The sequence below is a fragment of the Dermacentor silvarum genome, chromosome 3 (genome assembly GCF_013339745.2).
Source record: "Dermacentor silvarum isolate Dsil-2018 chromosome 3, BIME_Dsil_1.4, whole genome shotgun sequence".
Classification (NCBI taxonomy): Eukaryota; Metazoa; Arthropoda; class Arachnida; order Ixodida; family Ixodidae; genus Dermacentor; species Dermacentor silvarum.
Window position 1 is genome coordinate 64952686 of NC_051156.1, and position 20127 is coordinate 64972812.

Here is a 20127-nt window from a genome sequence, read left to right on the forward strand (position 1 = left end):
GGACATGCAGCAGCACCGGCAACGCGCAGAACTGTTGTCGACGCCGTCGGCGTTCTGCCCGCGTTCGCTCAAAATGCGTGCGGCGTTGGAGACTGTTGCCGGAGCCTCTGATATAAATAGGCACTTCGTGCCGCAGCTAAGCGTCGCCTCCTTTCTCTCCCCCTTCCTTCCCTCCCCCACGGCCTCTCGCGCATCGGAAGAAGGACGCGTTTGCTCCACATATATGGTGATTGTAAAGGAGGAAAGAGACGCCTACTTCTGCAGCCCTTAAGCAAGCACGGCGCGGAACGCGCGTTTGTTCTCCGCCGTGCGTTCACTCCCCGTGAAAGAGCGCGTCCCTCGCGCCCTTTCACTCGCACATACAGCGTTCGGCGGCGCGCGGTCTTTGGCGCTGAGCCGTGCTCCCTCAAGGGCTGCAGAAGATAGCGCCAACCTTTCCCTTTCCCTCAAGAACCACTTACCGTGCGCGCGGTCACGATTTCATCTCCATTGACGGCGACGGCGACGGCGACGCCGACGGCAGAAATCTGCTTTTGAGTGTCCATATAATTGCTATCGCAATAAAACGCTGCGAGGCGAGAAGGTGGTAAAGATTTCCGACGCTGCTCGACGAGTTTCACGTTCTGATCTCGTCGAAAACCTCCGAGCCGCCCCCAGAGGCCCTGGAAACAGTCACCAACGCCGCGCACGTTCGGTGCGAACGCGGGCAAAACGGTGACGGCGTCGACAACAGTTCTGCGCGTTGCTGGTGCTGCTGCATGTCCAAGTTTATACAGCTGATAAAACTCACTCTCCTTACTCCGTATAGCTCTATACTAAGTTGCTATCGCAATTGATGCTTCGCCTTTCGGGTGAAACTGCGACATTTTTTAGCAGCGAAGCTGTTCTAGCTAACCGTAAAAAGTGCCGCCTGATGCCGCAAAAGCTCGCTGAGCTATGACGTCATTGCATTGCCTAGCAACCACCTCGCGGAGCGGCGTGTCCCTCGCCTCCTCTCCGTGCCGTACACATGTTGCCTTGACATGGGACGTTAAGGAGAGGGAAGGAGAGCATGCTCGGGAGAGAAAAGACAATATGAGAGCGAGGTAGAGAGAAAAATAAATTGTTGCAGCACCAACGAGGCAACGCGCAGAGCTGCTGCCGACGCCGCCCGCGTTGCGTAGCCGTGCATGCGCCAAAGCAGTAGCGATGACGTCACCCCGCGCTGCCTAGTAACCGCAGGCGCCGGTGCGGGCTCACTTCGCCCGACACAGACATAGCTCCGCCGCGCACCCGCCAGCAGCGCGCTACTGCGCATGCGCCGTGACGTCATCCCGGCGTGTCGTCTGCTGCGCGCCGCTCGTACACTGTGCGTAGTTTTCACCCAGTGTACATGCGTGTGACCTCAGAGTTTGCCATAAAAGGGGCTGGGCCTAGTCGTGTCAACTTTCGCTAGATATCGAGCGGCTAGTCTCCAACGCGTTCGCGTCGGCAAGCAACAGCGTTCTCGACATTGTGCGAACTTTGGTTAGCCTGCCTGCGTTTGTGGCATGCCAGGAACGCTGTCGCTCTTTCAGCGATAGTCACGCGAAATGTCGCGAGAGGGAAGGTACCTCGGAAAATGATCACTCCAGAATACCTTCCTTACATCCGTAGTTAAGTTAAAGCAAGTTAAGACCTAGCAGCTACCAAGTTAATACCTAGCAGTAGCAGCCAGTAAGAATTGAGGATCGACAGTTTTGCGGTGCCTAAGCTTTGCACGACTGAGGGCAAACGTGCCCGATTTTTTGTGTGTGGGATTCGTAAATTTTTTTCTTTAATGAATGAATTGAAAATAGAAACAGCAGAATCAGCCTAAAAGTAGGTAAGAAGCTGTGTTATAAAGCAAATTGAGTGTGCTTTATAAAACACGAGGCTTAAAAAAATCTTATCACTTGAGAGCGGGTGTGACACGTGGTTGAAGAAATAAATATTGCCTGCCACAAACTTCGGTTCAAGTTCATGCACACTAACCTTCGTTAAACCTACTCAAGACACGTTATGAAACTTTACGCAATTGCTGTAGAAACATGCTATTTTTCAAAAGTTTGGATCCCAGTTTTGATATATTCGTGCGTGCTGAATGACTCGAGGCATCATACCGAGATCACTGTGTCGACTAGCTGTTAAAGAGAGCTGAAATTTGCAACTTACGCAAATTTAAATGCCCTCTGCGCGCTTACTTTCAGAAGTACATGCCTCTGCATCGATTAATTAACATTCTGGTGGTACAATATTTTAAGACACGCGTCAAACGGCAGCCGAAAACGTCTCAATGTCTCCCTTTATTGGGCCGCCTGATTCGGTCTTTACGGTGTCTTGGCTTCTATATACAGGTGACGGTGCCGCTGCTGTGCGAAAAAAAAAAATCACCGTTGAGTTCTTGCAAGATTAGCACGCATCAGAGTCGCACTACATCTCTCTGCTTCGCGTTAACGAACAGGCGCCGTGCTTACCCGAAGGCTTCTCTTTCCGTTGAGAAATGCAAGCTTCTTTACTTCGAATTCAAACAGGGCGCCCAAGCCAAATTGCAGGGAACAGCGCACCATGAGGTCGATGGAATTGTAAGGTTCGGCAGGTTTCAGTGCAGCCAAGTCAAGGTTCAGGGAGATCATCCATTGCTTCAGGTCACCTACCTGAAAGTAGCCTGTATGTTCGGCTGGTTTCTTTGAACTACGTCACAGAACTAGAGCGCGTTAAAGAACCCCAGGTGGTCAAAATTACTTCGGAGCCCTTCACTACGGCGTGTCCCATAATCAGAACTGGTTTTGGCACGTAAAAACCCCGAAACAAGAAGTAAATGAATGCCCAAAGCTTTTACACCCAATAACGACTACGAATTCATCCCAGTTTTGGAATATTTGTTTGAATGGTGGCTAATAGAATCAGTTGTCAAACGTGTGTCCAACTAAGCTGATTTATTGATGATTGATTCGTGGGGTTCAAAGTGACAAAGCAACACCGTGGCTATGAAGGTCGCCGTAGAAGACTACTTCGGATTATTTCGACTATCTGGGTTTCAGTAACACGCATCTAAAACTAAATAGACCAGCGTTTTTGAATTTTACGCGCACATCGAAATGAGACTTCAGTGCCGCGAACCGAACACTCGACCTCGTGCACGGCTGCCGAACTCCATCGCCAATGTGTAAAGTGTTCTTGGAGAAGGATAGGAAGAAACATCGTGGAATACCAATCTGCTTTGCCTGGTGTTCAGGGACGAATATTTCGGCATTCAGCTGAAGCCTCAGTTCGGGGCCAACTCCAATTTTCCTATTTAACTACACTGAAAATACAAAACGCTTTCACGATCTTGTTCCCAATTGAAACGTTCGCTATCCCATTCCAATAATTCCGTATGTTTCCGGGGAAATCTTACGGAATCTATATGGATTCCACATAAACTGCGTAAGATTTACGCAAGAATTATACGGAATTACTGGAATGCGCACGGAACGTTTCAATAGGCTTGGACATATTGAATGAAATTTGCAGAATTTGAGAGGAAAAGCCATATTCTAATGTGTCCAGAAGCAGAATTACGGTTTAGAACCTGAAACGATCAACAAAATTTTACGAAACTGGGTAAGCCTAACAAAAATGAAGCGCGACGTTTTTCTTATAAATTCCTAACTATAGACGGTTTCATTGTTTACAAACAAACATCGCTTGCGGCTGATTGGTTGCCCCATCGGAACTTCCGGCAGGAGAGATAGAAGCACTTCCGGCTATGTTGTTTGAAGGCATGCGCGACGTGAGGCCGGCGTCTCGATGTTTGCACTGCTTGGTGGAATCTGTGATGAGCTGATTCTGCATCGTGAATATTGTCGAGATGACGAGCGACTTCTTTAAGGCGCTTAGCACCGAAGCAAAATATCGGTATCGCCAAAAGCTGATGTTTAGAGGCAGAGAGCTGCCCGATCCGCTGGACGATGATGTGCGATTGTCGTTTTCGCCGGGCTCCAAACACCTTTCCCTCAGTTACAACCCCGGAGCAACAAGCGGAGCATCATAGTGAGGACATGCAATGAACGCAGACTGTTGTCTTCAAGGCAGGTAATGGGACTGCCGAAAACTAGAAAAACTTTAATGGCACTTTTTTCTTCTTTCTGGGGTTTTACGTGCCAAAACCAGTTCTGATTATGAGGCTTGCCGTAGTGTAGGGTTCCGGATTAATTTTGACCACCTGGGGTTCTTTAACGTGCCCTACAACACAAGCACACGGGCGTTTTTGCATTTCGCAATGGCACTTTTATTGCTGCAAGATGGAGGGTGAAGTGGTAAGCTGTGCATGTGTACATGCACATGTTTTCTGTGTCATGTGCCTTCTTTATGCTTTTCAATATGCATTCACCAATAACTGTACATTCTCAAAAGTCATTTAGTGCAAGAAGGTCGAATGAAATGGGAGTAACTTAAATGCTCACGAATTTACCACACTTCTAACAAAATGAAACCTGTAGTGTTGGGCACGAGATTGCAATCCATAATTGGCCTCTGTTAATTCGTAGATGCTTTCAGAATGTGGCCGAAACTTCCTACATGCATGCACGGAAATCGCTAACTTTTCTGCGATTGTGCTCTGCGATACCGACACGAATGCTCACATGCCGCCGGGATGGCTCAGCGGTTACGGTGCCCGGTTGCTGACCCGAAAGACGCTGTTTGGGCCCCAGCCGTCGCATATCGATCAAGGCGAAATGCTAGAGGTCCGCGTACTGCGCGATGTCAGTGCACGGTAAAGAACCACAGGTGGTCGAAATTATCCGGAGCCCTCCACTGTGGCGTCCGTCATAGCCGGAGTCGCATTGGGACATTAAACATGACAAACCAATGCGCACATGTACCTAGGTAGTAAAGCTGCAGAAGTGCACTTGTGCCCCAGATACGAAAAACAATAAAATAAAATGGCGGCATTATGGCACCCGCTAAACAATAATTTAAACTCATGTTCGTAGCATGGCGATCCACGCCGAGGCAAGAAACTGGACACGCGGGCAAGCTCGGGGCGAGAGTCGAGCTGCTCTCGCGTGAGTTACACGACATACGGTCAGAATAATCGCGCAGTAGCACTTTTATTATTCAGGATTATAACAGTCCGGCTACTCCACGTAGTAACATACCTTGGATGAAGTGAGCAGAGCAAATCTGGGAGCTCTTGGTAGGCTCCCAGGTTTCAAAAACACCGTTGACGAGTAAACGTAATGAAAACAGTCGATGCTCCAAGAGCTCCTCGCTGTCACGCAGCACACTGAATTCCACAAGTTGCACTTATATCGATATACCCGAAAAATAACACAGAATATGCGCAGGGCGAGCGCGCGAGCGAACAAATACCAGCAAGAACGAGAAAAAGGAACGGCTACCGGAAGTTTCCTAAGGGCGCCGGATGCCGGCGCACAGCGTTGCCAGAGCGCGGTGGCGCTGGATGAAACCGTCTATACACCAAAAACAGATATCACAGTTCTGTAAACTGCACCCGTTAGAAACTTTAAAGCGGACCAATTTGACACATTATTTTCAGCTTACGTAAATTTGTTACAATGTTTACAATGGCTTCGCAAAAGTCCTGCTCACACAATAATGATATATTTCAGAGCGGTGTATATAACATCAATTTTGTCAACTTTAGGTGTGTTAGGAGATGCAGCTTACCAAATTCTGATATAAGTTTTCACGGCTGAGTTATAAAGGGGTAAGCCTGACAGTTGAGTTTCTAAAATGTTGTGTTTTTAAGAAGTTCCTTAAAGAAATCACAGCCGAAATCAAATATGCCTGCTACTGCACTAAATTCTTACTTTTTCGTTTAAATGAAAAATAAACGCTAACAAAATCGGTGCAGTGGTTACTGACTAATACGGTTGCTCCGTTCACACAGCCTCAACTTCGGAGCTCAGTCTTCCTTTCAATGAAAGTTTCAGGATGCATACCAAAAAGACAAACTTATAAACTCAGTAGATTCCATTCAGCAACTGTTATATATGCCGTACAGCGTGTATTTCAAAGGGAGCGAGGTGAAATAAAATGATCAGAGTTATTTAAACAATTTCTCATGTCTGTCTGCTCTCGTGAATAATGCGTAGCCGATAAAATAAGTACAACTGTTGGGGCACTGTAAGTAGGAATTACTTAAAATATGTGCGGTAAATCTTCGCGTATCATCGTCCGTATTTAGGAGTGTTGTATCATAGTTGTGAAACTGGGAGGCTAGCAAGAAAATTGCATGGCCGCAATATACCACGCAATGAGAAGTAAATGAAGTTATTACTCTCCGAATACATACCTACAGCATTTAAAAAATTTAGTAGAATATTTACAAAGCGCTCTTGGCATGGAGCTCAATAACGCCTTTTCAGGTGCCTTAATGCATGAGGCCGATATTACTTTCCTAATACACCGTAACTTTCAGCCAGTTATTTTTAGCAATATTTCAGCTATTAATAACTAAATTATATACTTTAGGGAGCTGGTGCAAGTGCAGAGGTGAGTTTATTTCATATTGAAGTTGAGTGGATTTATTTTTTACCACATTAGTAGATAGCCTAATGTACAGCCGTGAGCAAAAGTATACGGAGCACATGTCACCAAAAAAAAAAAAAAAAAAAAAAACTGAAATTCTTCGTAATTAACATGCATAAACTGAAATCGACGAGTACTGTGGAAAGTTCGCAATGCCAAGTTTGGACTGAAGTCCTCGATTTCAAGTTGCATTTGTAGGGAGTTGGAAAAATTGGCTGTATCGTGCAATCCCTGGTCCGTATACGTATGCCCACGGTTGTACAAAGTGGCGAAGGGTAATGGTACAAAAACTGCAATTGAGCAGCCTGGCAAAGCCCCACTATATGCACTTGCCAATAATGAAGACAAAATCACCAGTTGGGAAATAAGATTTTATTTTTTTTACACATGGCGAGTTTTGAGAATTCATTATCATAAATCTAACGATCGGTGCCATAGCGTTGTGCTCCGGCATCAACTGCGTATTTCGCGCTCGGGCGCAAAGGGAACTGACGATCGCGGCTCGATTTCGCGCGCGAAAGGGAGGAAAGCGGGGAGGCAGCGCGGGAGGGAGGGGAGGGGGCGGCTTGTACTTCGCCAGCAAGCGCGTACATTGCGCGGTCGCGCGTGGTCGCACGCGCCGTACCTTGACAGCGATCTGCAGACGGCTCATACCTTTGTGCGCTCTGTGCTTTCACAGCTCAGTTAGCGTTGAAGTGATAGACAGCACTAAGGTCACTTCAATCGCTGCTAAGGCTGCGCTTGCTCACGCATCGTTTTGACTGAGAGTCCGCTCCGCGGTCATCGAGTGTGATGTGTTCATGTTTGCTTGTGCGTGCTGACACCATGCTTATTAATTTAGTAAGTAAACGAATGTTTTCAAGTTTATACGACCAATAAAACTGCTATCCTTACTTCGATAGCTGTCTACTAATTTGCTATCGCAATCGATGCTTCGCCTTTAGGGCGAAACTGCCATTTTTAACAGCGGAGCTGCTTAAGCCGGCCGTTATTCCATTAGTCGTCCACCAAAAAGGTGGACGGATCCTGGCGGTAGTGCGGAAAGGGTCCAAGCGCAATGGCAGATACCCCTATGTAGAGCACTGCACGGGCCTATTTTTTTGGAGCCCGGCCCGGGCCCGTTTTTACATTGGGCTGCCCGCCCCAGCCCGACGAAAAGTTTCATGGCGAGACCCGGGCACGGGCCGGGCCCAGGAATAATCTACGTTACCCGCCCGGCCTGGTCCGCCACCGCTTTGCCCTAGGCTCGAGCCCGGCCCGAGCCCGGCTCGAAACAGGCCCGAACCCGGCCCGAGACCGAAAAAGATCACCGAGCGGCATTAAAAAAATAAAATAAAGAAGAGAATGAAATGAATTTATTCTTAAGGCATAAATACAGGTCATATACAATTATGAACTCCATTTGAGCAGTCTGAACGCAAATACCAGCGCGCGAAGTAGTACGAATGACCCTGCCGAGCAGTAGCACCAGCTGTTTCCAACGGCGCGACCTTGATGCGGCCCAATCCAATTCTATTACAGCGCCGCCACCGTATTATTCCTCGTCGGGCGCCTCACTCCAAAGCATGCGCCGGCCCAACCACTCGTCCCACTCAACCGTATTCTAGTATACTCTAGCCAAAGCGCAGCCACGACCGGTCGTGAGCGCCGCGCATGCATGGAGTAAATGGAGAAAACAAGCTTCTCGTTCTTCCATGGTGCAGCGTAATGGGCTGCTTCTTGGCGGCCGGTTGAGAACATGCGTGCAATCATGGATGGAAGCAGTGTCATATTTCAGCCGCGTAACGAATTATCTTATCTTACCAGTCATCTTTTTTACTAATTTGCCTTTGAAGAATCAGCAAGTCGCGAACGCGCTTACACCGCACTGAAAGCATTAAGTACATTGATTTAGGTAAGGAATATAAAGGCATCCTTCGGTTTAAGGCGACTTCGGCCTTTCTGGTCTTTTACATACTGTTCAAACAGCGCAAAATACGATGGAAGAAGAAAAGCGAAGTACACAGGAGTAGCACTGCTAGCTTCCAGCAGCGCCGGGCCAACGTGTTTTTCAGAGTCGAGACGCGTGAGCATAACTCGCTGCACGTTACATGCACACCACCAGAAAGTCCGAGCTCGGTCCGGGCCCGCGTCAAATAACCCGGCCTGGGTGAAAAAGCACATGCCGTGTCCGAGCCCGGCGCGAGCCCGTGAAAAAACTGCCTTACCCGGCCTATGGGGGCCGGGCCCGGGCTTTCGGGTAAGCCCGAGCCATTGCAGTGCTCTACCCCTGTGAACTAGCCAAGCTGAGCCTGGCTAAGTCTAGCTGAGCATGCTTGAGAATACTTAAGCTTAGTGAGTCATCGATAGCCAATCGATAGCCAATCAATAGGTAATCGATAATCGGTCAATTATCAATAAATTCTGCAAAATGCTGGGGATGACTTGGTAGTGCTTAGCCTAGCCCAAATACGTAGCCAATTCCTTGCGATGGCCAATCGATAGCCAATAATCAGCTCATCGATAATCAATCAATAATCAATCAATAATCAATAAATTCTGGAAAATGCTGGGGATGACTTGGTAGTGCTTAGCCTAGCTCAAAAGCCAGGACTACAAAGGTGTTCAACAGCTCCGCTGTCTCTTTAGCAATTAGCGCAATAATAGTACACTTTGGTCCCACGCGAAACGAGAACTATTAGTCTTTTATGATCATCATCATCATCATCAGCCTACATTATTGCGATAGCAATTATATGAACACTTCAAGCGGCTTTCTGCCGGCGTCGTCGTCGTCGCCGTGAGGTTCCGTATGAAGTCCAACGGCGATGAAATCGTCGCCGCGCGCCATATGCTTTATGTGCGAGTGAAAGCACGGGGAGCGAACGCACGGCGGAGAGCAAACGCGACTTATTCCGTCGCTTGAAAGGCAGGGGGGGGAAAGGAGGCAGGGAGGGAGGGGAGGCAACGTTTAGCTGCGGCATCAAATGCATATTTATATAAAAAAATGTCGCAGTTTCACCCGAAAGGCGAAGCATCAATTGCGATAGCCAATTAGTAGAGAGTTATACGGAGAAAGGATAGTAGTTTTATCAGCTGTATAAACTCGGACATGTAGCAGCACCAGCAACGCGCAGAACTGTTGTCGAGCGTTTTGCCCGCGTTCGCACCGAACGCGCGCGGCGTTGGTGACTGTTGCCGGTGCCTCTGGGGGCGGCTCGGAGGTTTTCGACGAGATCAGAACGGGACACTCGTCGAGCAGCGTCGGAAGTCTTTACCACCTTCTCGCCTCGCAACGTTTTTATATAAATAGGCATTTGGTGCCCCAGCTAATCGTCGCCTCCCCTCCCTCCCATACCTCCACGGCCTTTGGCGCGACGGAAGAAGTCGCGTTTGCACTATATATATATATATATATATATATATATATATATATATATGGTGACTGTAAAGGAGGAAAGAGACGCTTAATTCTGCAATCCTTCAGGGAGCACGGCGCAGAACGCGTGTTTGCTTTCCGCCGAGCGTTCGCTCCCCATGAAAGCGCAACGTCCCTCGCGTGCTTTCACTCGCACATACAGGATACGGCGCGCGTCGACGATTTCATCGCTGTTGGACGTCCTACGAAACCTCACGGTGACGGCGACGGCGACGCCGACGCTGGCGGCACTAACCCCCTTGGAGTGTCCATATAATTGCTATCGCAATAGAACGTTGCGAGGCGAGAAGGTGGTCAGGACTTCAGACGCTGCTCGACGAGTGTCCCGTTCTGATCTCGTGTAAAACCTCCGAGCTGCCGCCAGAGGCACCGGCAACAGTAACCAACGCCGCGCGCGTTCGGTGCGAACGCGGGCAAAACGCCGACGGCGTCAACATCAGTTCTGCGCTTTGCTGGTGCTGCTACATGTCCAAGTTTATACAGCTGATAAATCTGCTATCCTTACTCCGTATAGCTCTCTACTAATTTGCTATCGCAACTGATTCTTCGCCTTTCGGGTGAAACTACGACATTTTTTATGTCCACTGCAGGACGAAGGCCTCTCCCTCCGATTTCCAGTTACCCCTGTCTTGCGCTAGCTGATTCCTACTTGCGCCTGCAAGTTGTTAAGTTGAGCCAACTCACGAATAATAATAAAATAAAGACTAAACAAAAGGCAGAAGTGTATTGAAACAACTTTCTCAATGATAAAATATCGCATTACCTAAGTAATTAAGTAAATGTAGAAAAACCCATAGATATTTAAGTTAGAGACGCCGTACAATGCGTAAGTTAGGGAAACCGGTGGCCATGTACTGCTGAGCACACCTATTCTCCCTAGACGAGCTAAGATGAATTACGATTCTTTCTTACGGGAGAGGAAGACCACCAGGGGAAAACCGCGTGCTGCTTCCTAGCCTGCTAGGCGGTGTATTTCAGGCCTGTACGAGTATCTACACCGTAACGTCTATTGCCTACGTGGCAGAAGGTGTTCGCCTCGGATTGCAAGCATCAATTTTACAGCGTAAGCTGTTATTGGCTCATTCCAATAGCCATTTCTGGTCTCGATGATGCCTCCGCCGCCCCGTAACCGCTGTCACCGTAACCGCTGTCACCGTAACCGCTGTCACCGGAAATGCGAAAAAGTGCTCGCTATCCGTCGGGATCGAAGCCAGGCCCGCTGCGTGGGAGTCGGATACTTTACAACTGAGCCGCGCAAGCGCTTGCTATCAGTCAGAAGCAAAATTCGTTTTATACGCGCCCTATAGGCCAGCGCGCAGGCGCAGACGACCCGAGCCTCCGCCTGTATAGTGGTGCCATCTAGTTAACGTGCCTGCAACCGCCGCGTGCGACGAGATGCGATTCAGACGCGATGCGATTTAGACGAGGCGCGCAATCAACGCTATCCCGATGTTAGATGTGTGCTAGGCATTCTGGGTACCTCTTCAGCATACGTTATGGGGTCTCCTCGCAAGCTACGAACCGCTGCTGAAGAAGCGAATCGTAGATCTACGTGCGCGGCTACAACCAGGCATCATCGGGCTCAGCAGACTACTGTGCATAGAGCATTACAAGCCGCAGCTCACAGTCGCCGCCGGCCGGACAGTTCAGATCTTTCTCGTCAAAATCGAGGCGAAGACACTTTGCCGCGAAGACCTTGCTGTGCGTGGTGCCGAAATTGGAGCTACTCTTGCGCCGCTCAACCAGCTTACGCTGGGACTGTGCTGCATGTGCCGCGCAGGCCTGTGACTTTTTTCTTTAATTTATTGCCCGAATCACTTATGAGGCAGCAATGCGGCTCACAGTTTCCTCAATTCAAGGAGTCCATTACGCTCGGAAGCCTAAGAACCGGTAGTGAATAAGCCAGGCCGGAGCACACAAGCAAGCACACGAGCGAGCACACAAGCGCTCGCACGCCGGCGTGCTGACGTCCACGCGAGCATCATGGAAGTGCTCGACGCATGCGCCCTCGTTCAAGCTGGAGGACTAAAACGGCGATGGCTCTGTGAAAGATGTGTAAGTTGGAGGTGCCCGACGAACCGTAAGTCTGCGCATAATTTGACACCTTTTGCACCGTCTTCGTCATCGTTGTAGCTGTCTGGCGGACGTCTACAACGACGACGATGACGGCGCCAAACTTGGGAACTAGTTAAGGAATGCCAACTCATTAAAAGAGGAGCCGTTACCAACCTCAGATTTCTCCGAATTCCCCAGCTTAAAACAAGTTTTGAACATTCCGGCTGCTTTCTGCCAGGCCGTTTGATTTCTCGAAGGCACGGACTCGGTGTAGAAGTGCGACACAGTGGTGGGCTCTATGGCGTTGCGGATCTAAAAAAAAAGAAAAAAAAAAGCTATTGTGAAACATTATGAAGTAGTGGAGCGCCTCCAGTCACTGGGTACGCTTTGTGTATGCGACTTGTTTCTGCCATTTCTGCCCGGTGGTTGCAAGCAAACAGTCGCATACAGTGAGCGTCGGGTAAATTTAACTCAATGCGTACTCATTGTGACTCTCACTTGAATGTGCTGAATATTGCTGGACACTTTGCTGAATGCACTGCCATGTTTGACGGGACGTCCAACCTGCCTTGTTTTGAGGCCAAAAGAATTGCTTCCACTTTTTCGTAATGCCTGCAGCCAACAGTTATCTTATGACGGCGCTTTGAGTCGGCGGTTATTTTCTTTGAAGAAAAAAAATCACCCACGATTATGATACTCCCATATGCAAAATTTGAGCACAGCTCCATACGTGTTTTCATTTCGCAATATATTCAGGCAAAAAAATTGAGAGAGGCATGTAGCAGAGTCGGCAATCGTCGTATTTCTGATCTGCATGCAGTACAAACGCGTCGGCTTTTATACATGACTCGTTGAAGGTTCCAGTGTAATCGCTGGTGCCGCTTGGCTTCCAAGAAGTACTACACACACAGTTCGCGTCGCGCATAAAATCAGATTACAAAACAATTGCAAGCCATGGCAATCGAAACAAGCGCAAAAGGGACCAAACAAAGCAAACCAAACAAGCGCAATCGAGAGCTGACGCCAGCAGATGATAGTACGAAGCTAGCGGTCCGTCTGAAACCAGGTACGAGTACGCATCGAGTGCTCGAGCGGGTGCGCATGAAACCAGTTTCCCGCGCGCACGTCACTGAAGGGGCCGCTCTCATTGGTCCCCGCCGTTCGCGGCTCGCGTCTCATCTTTCGTAGCTGTGCTCGTTCGCTCGGTTACGCCACCGCCGACGTTCGTTAAAGAACCCCAGGTGGTCCAAAGTAATCCGGAGTCCCCCACTACGGCGTGCCTCAAAATTATATGGTGATTTTGGCACGTAAAACCCCATAATTTAATGTTTAATGTTCCAGAGGCACGAGCGTCGGCATGAAAGGTGACTGCCATCCTCATATATCCCGACCCCGCAGTCGTCATCGGGGGAGAGGCTGGCGGCAGGAAATGCGAGTTGTTCTGCCCAACCGCTACACCGTGGCATCTCAATTTTCAGACGCCCCAAAGCTCATGCGCAACAGCAGGTGCGTCTCACAGAGCTAGTTAGAGAGAGAGAGAGAGGAGAGGACTTGGTTCTGTTATAAACGCGCCACGCAACTCGGTTACTCGGTTGTGTGAGAACACGTGCCCGTGGCGTCGGCACTATTGTATCGGCAGTAGGCTCGGCGGCCCTGTGAAAGTGGCGAGGCATCGGAAAAAGTGGCGAGGCATCGGCAACTACAAGGCTACACAGCCTTGTAGTAGCCAAGCCTGCATGCAGGGATACGGAGAGTGAGTGAGGGAACTGAACGAAGGACGTGCCGGAGTGAGGTAGGTCAGAATTGCGGCACTTTGCCATCAAATCAATAGAGATTTAAGCTGAGCGTTTAAGGTCCGCTTCGCTCAGACAGGTGTATCCTAACAATTTGCGCACAACAGCCCAGCGAGAATGCTAGTGCGCATGCGCACAACGCTCATGCCGGAAGCGTAACGTATAGCGAGCGCCATTCTCGCTCCGTTAGAAGCTGTTTCAGCAGGCCATGTAGGTGCGTTCACCTGGCTCTGTCGCAATTGCAGCTAAGCTGACTGCGCCTCGCTAGCCTGTCGCGGAGACTCATCTATCGAAAATGAGAGATCAGCGCAGTTCACTGAAATACCCAGCACGTGGAAGCTGAGCGGAGCGCAGAGTGAGCGACGTTTACCTAAAATTGTCGAATAGGCGCAAAAATAGATCTAAACGCTCTTACGCCTCCCAAGGACGCCTATCAGTCAACCCGCTTCCCTTACAGTAAAACAACATGGCTATGACATAAAGCCATATTTAACTGAGCCTTAGAGACCATCCAAATATTCCGTCGAGTTTGGAATAGTGTTGGCATGAATGAAGCCGCTCACTCACCAGCCGAAAAGGCAAGTCGTCGGGCTCGTCAATAGTGCCGCAGACGTATTGGTAGAAGTCGTCGCACGGGTCTATGCTGAAGTTTAGAGTTGCGCGCAGCTTCTCAGACATGTACTCACAGTCTTCCGAATGACACACAAGGCTGTCTTGCTGCAATGAGGGGGTGATAGCCGTTGTCACCATGGGCGTTGACGACGAAGACCCCAGGTCCGCCCGCATTGTTGATGGCATTGGAGCTTCTCTCTAAAACAGGAAAACGTGAAAAAGCATGCATGTCACTCGTTGGCCGTACTCATGGATGGGTAACGCGTTTCGGAGGGCTGCAATGCGCTGGATATAATGCCGGCGGTTATTTCCTAGCTTTGTTGCCCACAATTACAGTATCACATTGTACAAGTGGCAGTACACTTCGGTCTAACTGTAACATATCCGCACTTGTTATTGAAAGCAGCAATTATAACCTGCACTCGCGTGTCATTTTTTAAAGCTGTGTCATTTCCTTCTTAAGTTTCGCGGTACTTCGCTCACACTTCAACGTGCATACCGCACAGAATGCTGATAACATGACTGCGAAAGAAAATAAACACGTAAAAATGAGCGTGGCAAATTGTTTTTTACGTAAACAAGCACAGGGAGTGAGCGTGAAATGCCATTGAAAAAAAACGAAAAAAAAAATCGCGAGCATTTGTGACCGACATATTTAATGTGGGCTTTGTGTTTGCGCAGGAAATGTTACAGATCTGCTGCGAAACTTGTAGCGCAGTAATGGCGCAGCCGAAATGGGCTTTGCGATGCCGCGGTGAAAATCAGAAATGGCTTCGCTGTCGTTGCCGGTTAAAGACGAGCCCACGTGACACGATTACTACCGCGTGTAGCAGAAGTAGACGCTCAGCTTCCTGTACTACCCGATTCCTTGGTTTGAATACCAGTCCAAGCCGCTACAATGCTCAGACTTGTGGTGCCTGGCTGCGGCACAGGAGAAATGCCACACACTCTAACCCCCCTTTCAATCCTATAAAGCGATTACGGCGAAAATGTGTCAGCTACGCCTAACTGCTCGATAGGTTTAAAGACCTACGTGATATTTAGAAGAATGTCCAGGCATTCCCTGAAAAAAACAGCTGAGCATTTCTGCGAAACTTCGCAATGTAGAGGCACGTGGAAACATTTTCATGAAAGGAATAATTGTCTACCTAATCGTCAGAGGCGCTCTCCTACACGTCGTGTCAAACCGATCACGGACAAGGACTCCACTTACTCTGAGCATTATTGGGCTCCTCAGACAAGAATGGTCTTAAGAATGCAATAAACTGGAGCAAACGATTTGATCAGATATGGTTAACACTCTGACACAAGCGCTAGAAGGCATGCAGATTCGGTTTCAAAATATGTTCGCCGAACTGCACCCCAATGTCCTCAAAGATGACAGTAAGCGCCGTAAACCGTTGCCACCTTCATGAGCTCGTCAGCTCAGGGGATGCAGTGTAACTGTCGCTGTTTTGATCAAACGTGCTCCGGAATCTGTAATTATGTTCAAAGACATCGCCCGTCATTCTTTCTTCTCCAGGAGACGCACGGCATCTGCACGCTTCATGGTTACCTCGCTTTCCAAACTCCTACCACCAAACACAAACGGCAGATCCCCCAAGGCCAGGCAGCGCTTCTTGTCCGCAATGACTGCCCAGCCACCCAGCTGGACCTTTCTGGTCTTAGTTCTAAAGCGCGCGAAATAGTTCCTGTTAAAATTTGTCCTCCTGGGCAAAAACCTTTTGTGGCCGTGTCCGCGCATTTTCGCCCGGGCAATATCTCAGTTGAACCCTACACGTGGCTGGAAGCGCTTAAACAAGCAGCTGAATACCTCCCGCTGCTTAGTATAGGCGACATTAATGCACACCACCCCGCCTGGATTGTCTCAAAGCCTAACCAACGCGGCAAATATCTGTATGAAGCTATTGAACTTTGCTCCGTAGAAATTTGTAACACCCCCGACACGCCTACGAGAATCAGAATACAGAAAGCGCAGAAAGACATGACTCCCGATCTTACCCTCGGCATCCCCAAATTCGCACAGCACTGGACCGCCTCGAGCCAGTCATGGGCAGCGATCATCTCCCGATATTTTTGACAAATAATCGCACATTCCTCCGCGTTCAAACGACGACAACAATCATTAACTGGGGAACCTTTCGGACTCGTGTTACCGGATCCTTCACGACGGTTGAGGGTCTCCTGGACATTTTTCAGCAGGCCCGTTCACTGACACGAGAAACGGTGCCATGCGATGACCTTACTCAACCAATGAACAATAATTTATCCAACCTCTGGAGAAGAGCAGACTATTTAAAACAGTGATATAGCACTCGCGAGGCAAACGACATGCTGACCTTATGAAAGTCAAGCGCCAGTTTAAGCCTATCGGCGAATATCAGCGCCGTCGTCAAGGCGAAACCTGGCAATCCACCTGCGAGCGCCGTGGGCGCGTCCCGGGACTCCAGAGTCTTTCGCGCATTTTTCGTAGCCTCAGCGGGAAAGGAAAAAGTTGTCGCAGTTTCACCTGAAAGGCGAAGCATCAATTGCGATAGCAAACTTGTAGAGAGCTATACGGAGTAATGATATTAGCTTTATCAGCTGTATAAACTTGGTCATGCAGCAACATCGGCAACACGCAGAACTGTTGAAGACGCCATCGGCGTTTTGCCCGCGTTCGCTCAAAATGCGTGCGGCGTTGGTGACTGTTGCCGGAGCCTCTGATATAAATAGGCACTGCGTGCCGCAGCTAAACGTCGCCTCCCTTCCCTCCCCCTCCCCCACGGCCTCTCGCTCGTCGAAAGAAGGCGCGTTTGCTCTACATATATGGTGATTGCGAAGGAGAACAGAGACGCCTACTTTTGCAGCCCTTAAGCGAGCACGGCGCAGAACGCGCGTTTGTTCTCCGCCGTGCGTTCACTCCCCGTGAAAGACGCGCCCCTCGCGCCCTTTCACTCGCACATACAGCGTTCGGCGCGCGGCGACGATTTCTTCTCCAAATGACGTCATACGGAACCTCACGGCGACGGCGACGGCGACGCCGACGGCAGAAATCTGCTTTTGAGTGTCCATATAATTGCTATCGCAATAAAAGTAACTCTCCTTGGAACTAGCTCTTCATAAAAACATATCCCGCAGTGGTACAAGCGGAAATTATTACGAGTTTCTTTCCTCACGCTTCGCTCACTCCGCCCGTACCCCCGAACGCCTGCGCCATAACGGAGCCTGACCCAGATCTTGATCGCCCATTTAGCATGGGAGAAATGCTAGCAGCAATCAAGCAAGACCACCCTCGATCGGCGCCAGGCCACGACCGAAAAACGCGGCAAGAACTCCGCAACCTTGGCCAAGAAGCTCAGGACGCCCTCCTAGTGCTGGTTAATGGCCTCTGGGCTTCAGGAAGCGTTCCGGACGAACTTAGGCACTCTATCATTTATCCCATACCAAAACATGGAAAGGAGACGAAACTCTACAAAGACCTCCGACCAATCTCTTTGACTTCGACTCTGTAAACTCATCGAACGAATGATTCACACCCGTGTGTCCTATTACCTCGAGATAATCCGGCCAGTCTACCACCCAGCCCAGATCGGTTTTCGCCCTAACCTGGGCACCCATGATTGCATTTGGCTGCTACGGTGCGCTATTAATCGCATGTCAAGAAAAAGGCTGCCTGACTACTTGCTGGCTGTTTACATGCAGATAGTGCTTGATAATGTTCGCCATGACGTCATTATTGAAGAGCTAACTAACCGCTACCCCAGCCAGCATGACCAGCAATAGATCAGAAATTTTCGTGCAGCCCGACCCATTCGCTTAAGTGGCACGTCACCTGGATGGAGCCCAAGGACTTCTTACCTGGATAGAGGTGTTCCACAGGGATCCATCTTAGGAGCAACGCTTTTTAATCAGGCCATGTGCAGTGTAGCCGAAAGCCTTGAACAGGACACAACGGCTAGATTTGCCATCTACGCCGATGACATTACTATATTGACGGAAGCAGCTGACTATGCTGGCAAATAAATGATGCAGACCGTGCTGCAAGCAGCTTTATTCAGTTTAGAGGCAACTCTTAAGGAAATGAGTCTGCAGCTCGCTCCGCATAAAACAGAACTTATCAGCATAGACGGAAAGCATCGCACCAACCCCAACGTGTGTATTCACTCCAGATTGAATCGCACACCATGCAATAAAAAAAAAAACGGACAGATCAAAGTGCTAGGTCTACCTATAGCCAGCTGCAACAGCCCGCAAAAGTGTGTACGCGTACTGCGACAGGCATGACCGTCCATGTTATATACGATACATCGACTTTCCAACAAATACGGGGGAGCGCGACAACACGCCTGTCAAATTCTCATGACAGCTGTGGCCGTGCAAAATATTTTAATATTTTGTACGGCGCCCCCATATACACCTTCTCTCCAACAGACACCCGAAATTTGGAATGCCTTCATAGGGCCACCCTCCACACTTTCACGGGACTTCCCAAACACACTAAGGTACCTACACTTGAACGTGCTGCGGGCTTGCCTCCACTGCAGGACATCATCCGCGACGCCCACACTCATGCGAGTGTCCGTGCGAGTTTTCCATGCGAGTGTCCGCATCGAAAACTCACCGCAAGGCCGTCGCCTTGAGGCCTGTGATTATCAACAACATGACGATGCGCCCCCTCTCAACCTGTCCTTACCCACATGGGAAACCCCGATTGCTTCTCGACGATTCCGTCGTCCCATACCTCGTAATAACACTCCTGCCCGCCAACTACTTGCCACGCGACAACTCAAGTCAGCGAGCTCAGATACAATTGATATCTACACTGACACTGCTCTCACTGGTGAACAGGTCTACTATATTACTATATGGCATGGGTCTGCATGCAGACCACCGCCTACACAGGGGCCTATAGCTGCCACCTTCCACGTGGTTCTCCTGTGGATGTTGAACTCCTTGCTATCTAGGGAACGACTGCAAGCCTCCCATACACCATACAGAAACCGGGCCTTGTCATCACTGATTCACACAGCCTACGTTGAAATACTTCGCCCAGCCTCGGAGGATGCTACAGCTGCCGCTATTCAACGCATCATTCGTAGGCATGAGAAATCAAACAGTGCGATAGAAATCATCTGGATGCCCGGGCGTACGGGTGTACCCGGGGGCAATACGGTAGCACACGCCGCTGTGGCCGCGGGTAGGTCGACCAATCTTTCTCTGCCCCCAGCCCTCAGGGTGAACCCGTATCAACTCCTAAGCCAAATGGCTTCCTCGGTAGCCACCATGCACTATGTGTGCACGTCCCTGCGTACTTAAAGTAAACAGCGTCTTCAGCAGGCTCCCCTTTCACGCTCTCAAGAGGTCTTCGTCAATAAGGTTTTCGCAAATTCAACCTACCTCACCGTACTCTATAGCAAAATGGCGACAACCCGACATTAATACAGAGACGTGCATGCATTGCGGGCGGCGCTGCCGCGCATACCTTCATCATTTATTATGGCAATGTTCTACGTTCGATACAGGGAGAATGGCCATACATGCTCTACAATGCACGAGCTACCGTGAAGCGCTGCTCACTGATCCTAACACGCAGCTATTATTTGCCACATATGGCAGTCAGAGCGGCCTGATCAGGGTGGTTTAGGGGGACTGATAAAGCACGGTCCTGACCACACACAGCATCAGCACAAATGACTGGAAACCATAACCATGTGAACGACTTTGTAGTCT